General features: G+C 35.2%; 1 pseudogene; it reads left to right on the forward strand.

Annotated features, from left to right (window-relative positions):
- The window catches only part of LOC119568287, a 141,492-nt pseudogene that overhangs the window by 5,199 nt on the left and 131,293 nt on the right, over nt 1-5,000 (forward strand).

Below are 5,000 nucleotides of genomic sequence, written 5' to 3' on the forward strand. Positions count from 1 at the left end.
AAAGCTATGGCATTTACAAAGAGCTCGTGCCGTGATAAAAGCCGTTTTAAATCCTTCTAATATAAGCTCATGAGTCATGCCGTAAACACTCGAATAATCTGCGACCATTAAAGATACTGTTTTGTTCTGGGCGTGATAGACGCCAAATCTTTGATCAGGCCATGATCACCATTTGATTTAGTGTATTGAAAGGAGTTACTTCATTTTAGTGTATTATTAACCTCCATTCTTAATACTGACTCTCAAGATCGAAGTCATGAAATAACAGTTCATTATATAATTAAGTATAAATAGATACTTTTACAAAATTCATTTAAAGTTTTACGAAAAAAAAGAAATATGAGCATGCTGATATCAGTGTGGTTATGTGTTTGTATATATATATACATACATACATACATATATATATATATATATATATATATATATATATATATATATATATATATATATATATATATATATATATATGCACATACACACACAGGGTTTGCACTTGATTCGTCGATGTGAAATCACAACGTTGCTCTTGCAGTAGCATTTTTCGCGGCGCTTCAGTTTCGCACATTGGGGTATGGAAAGGCCACTGATGCCAGCCTGACGCTGGAACGGCGTTATACGGCTCTGCAATCGTATTTTATCATTATTTTTTCACAATGCCGAAAGCATCATGTATAAAGAAGTGAGACTGAGAAAAAAATATTATGATTCTGCATCGGGCATTATGTATTATCTAATTGATTTCCCTCTAATCCCACAGAGATAACTCTACACTGTGGGACAAGTTCCACCTCAGCATTTCAAGAGACGAGCTCTATGCTGCTGAGGACCCAACCGTTGACAGACTGCTTCGTCATGTGGCTACTGCACCCATCACGCATATAGGTGAGGAACGTGTTAGACCTCTCAGCTATCATGCATATTAAGTGTAGCATAATTTTCATCAGTAACGAAATGTTTTAGTCCACCTAGTTTGCTTGATAGTTCTATAAGTAGAAATAACTATCTTCAACACCGGAAAAAAACATTAATTTTTAGCAATAATCGTTATCAAGTTTGTTTGATATTTTTCTCAGAACAAAGCCTCAAGTGAGTTCATGAGATCCTACCCCTGGCTTTGAAGCTCGAAATTTCCAGAGAACGAACAGTAATATCACAAACGATAATGATCCCCAGGAAAAGGCTTTTATATAGCATTGCTTCCACATGGGGTTTGTCGTTAGCAGTGAAGCATAATTTCTCTCCATTTATAATGATGTCCAGACGAGGCCGTCAGATCTGACAAAGGTTCATTTTATGTGTTCACGATCAATGAGCCATGCAATTCACTAAGTCGTGAAGAATCAATTATATATCAAGTGATTGTGTAATGAGGTCATATGAAGCCAGCGTACCAACTGAAATCAATAAACCAAACAAAGGCTCGCACAGAAGCCGATCTTTAGGGCTTTCAACAAATAATGCATAGGGGTTGTTACAAATAATGACCAACGACATCAAGCATGGAGACAGGCAGGAACATTTAATTCATGAAGGATTATGCAATATCACACACACACACACACACACACACACACACACACACACACACACACACACAATATATATATATAAAATATATATTATATATATAATATATATATATATATATATATATAAAATATATATATATAATATATAATATTATATATATATATATATATATATATATATATATACACACATTCGGGGTGTGTATATATATTATATTATATATTATATATATATATATATATATATAATATATATCTGCCCGGGGTAAGACAATAAACTGCACCCTGGGTTCCCTTGAACAGAATAACACCCTATTAGTCCCCATGCCAGGGTTGCGGTGAAGCTGTCGGCAGCAGGGCAGTGGATATCTGGTGAAAACACCTTCGGTTCTACTGATTACTGGTTTCACCATACCATATGTCTGGCGTATTATAGTGTAACTGTTTCAAAGCGGCGGAGATAGTTCCTCCTAGTTAGTTGGAGACTGCAAGTTGAGAAGGAGCCTGGGGGATTCCACTCGACTTTTCTTTTCTCCTGACAAACCTCTACACCAATGATTAAATACAGAAATGATCATTCATACCACATCGCCCGTCGCGTGGGTTATCAAGGGGCGCGTTGTTCAGTAGGCAACCAAGCTGACAATGTTAAATATGCATCTGGAAGACAAAGACAAAGAAAACATGTCCAATTAAGATACACATGGAACGTAAGGAAAGTGAAAGAGATGGGTAAATTACATACTGTCTGTAACGAAATGGATAGATACAACATTTAAATACTAGGAATCAGTGAGACCAATTGAAAAAAATAATGGAAGTTTGAAAACTAAAGAAAACAAGACAGTTCTTTTTTTCAGGAAAAGAAGGAAATTATAGTCACGGAGTTGCTATGATTCTCACGAAAAAAACTGCAAAATGAAACTAATTGGGTACAGCCCAATAAATTATCACATTTTAAAAGTCAGAATACAAGCAAAACCTCATAACATTAAGTATTATACAATGCTACGCACCAACCAACATTGCATGTAATGAAGAAATGGAATTTTTTTATAACACTCTCCAAGAAACTTTAGACACAATCCCTAACAGAGATGTAAAAGTAATCATGGGAGACCTCAACGCCAAAGTAGGCAAAAGTAATCTAAAAAATGACACCTGTGGAAAATTCGGCCTTGGAGATATAAATGAAAAGAGGTGAAGATTTTATTGAATTGTAGGACAAATAATCTAGTTATAGCCAACACATTGTTCCAAACCACCCAAGACACTTGTACACGTGGTTTTCACCAGACAAAAGAACATAAAAACCCAAAAATTGACAAACATTGTGTTGAACCAGAAATGGAAAAGTTGTATAAAAAATGCCAAGAAAAAACCTGGTGCCGACTGCAACAGTGCCCATCAACTACTAACTATCGACTTTCAAATAACACTAAAAAAGATGGGGGCGTCCAACACACACCTCTAAAGCTCGACTACAAAACTCTTGATAACAATTTACAGAATTACAGTGTCAAACAAATTTGAAATACTCAACAATGTGAAGATGATAAAACACCAAATAGTTGGGGGAAGAAGGAAAAGAACTCCTGCTGAGCGCTGCTTAAGAAACTATCGCCAAAAAGAAAAAGACAAATTCCCCCTTGATATCTGAAGAAACGCTAAGTGAAATTGAAACAAGAAGATGCCTAAAATCAAAGGGTATTAATAACCCAGTTGAAGATATTATTTACAAAAAAAAAAAAAAAAAAAAAAATTAAAAGATTATTACCACGAGATAAAGAAAAATATTTAAATGAACATTGCCAGAGAATTGAAAACTGTTCTATCAATAAGACAACTAAAGAACTCTACCAAGGAGTACGAAACATTATACGAAAATTTAAACCACAATGGACACTGTCAAAACTGTAGATGGCCCAGTTTTATGTGATGGAAAAGAAGTCAAAGATAGAGGAATCAATTGTTCCAACCTATACAAAAAGAATAAAGATCTACAACAACATTAATTAGACTCAATGACAACGAAGATGAACCACCGCCACTGCTAGACGAAGTTATAAAAGCCATAAAAGAATTTAAAAAATAACAAGAGCCCGGGAATAGATGAAAAAAACAACAGAACTAATTAAGAATGCTGGCTAAAGTGTTGAATACTTCTTCTACAAACTTTGTACGAAAATATGGAATGAAAGAAAATGGTCAGAAGACTGGCTAAAATCAGTCTTTACTCCCATACCTAAAAAAGATGATGCACTCCAATGCAACAATAACAGGACCAAATTTCATTAATAAGTCACAGCAGCAAAATTTTTTTGAAAATTATTGCAGAAAGATTGAAATGAAGTTAAGAGAAGAAATTTCAGACGAACAAGCAGTTTTCGCCCTGGAAAAGGTACCAGAAACCAGATTCTAATCTAAAATTATCATAGAGAAAAACAGAGAACACCAGAAAGACCCATACCTGTGTTTCATCGATTACTCGAAGCCTTTTGATACTGTTGATCACGATATCCTCTGGAATAACATGAACGATATGAGGTTTCCGAAACACATCATCCATCTAATAGAAGCCATGTATGACCAAAAACAAGCAACTGTAAGAACCAAATTATGGGTTTAAAAGAATGGTTCAAAATCAACCAAGGAGTGCGACAAGGTTGCATTTTGTCTCCGCACCTTTTAATATATATTTGAAGCAATTATGAGAGATGCTTTAGAGAATTTTGAAGGAACTGTGGATGTTGGAGGATACAAAATATCAAATCTAAGATACGCCGATGACATAGTTTTAATTGCCAGCAGTATCATTGAACTACAACAACTGTTAGATAAAGTTAGAGAAGCAAGCGAAAAGGCTGGTTTATTTCTTAATGCCAAGAAAACTAAGATCATGAAGATTCGAAGATAACCGACAGTGAACGATGATGAGCAAGTTACAATCCAGGAGTGGTTGTAGAAATGTGGAAAAAAGTTCACTTATCTTGGACCTGTTTTAACTAATACATATGATGATTCACCGGAGATAAAAAGAAGAATTGCCATTGCCAAAAACGCCACAGTTGCTTTCAAATAACATCTGGAAAGACCGAAGCATTACCTTGCGAACTAAACTGAGGTTATTGAACTCATTAGTTTTTCCAATTGCGTCATATGGTTCTGAGTGTTGGGTGTTGAAGAAGATAGACAAGAAAAAAATCAATAGTTTTGAAATGTGGTGTTACAGACGAGTACTATGTATTAACTGAACAGAAAAGAAAACGAATGATGAAGTGCTGAGAAAAATAAATTGTAAAGACCGGCTGTTGGACATCTTGAACAAAAGGAAACTAAAGTTAATGGTGTTGTGATGAGAAGTAAATGTATTGAGAAAAACTTGCTGACAGGGATGGTGATAGGAAACAGAGGAAGAGGCAAACCGGAGACAAGACTGAGCGACAACATCAAAGATATTTGCGGGCT

Source organism: Penaeus monodon, chromosome 43 (genome assembly GCF_015228065.2).
Source record: "Penaeus monodon isolate SGIC_2016 chromosome 43, NSTDA_Pmon_1, whole genome shotgun sequence".
Taxonomy (NCBI): Eukaryota; Metazoa; Arthropoda; class Malacostraca; order Decapoda; family Penaeidae; genus Penaeus; species Penaeus monodon.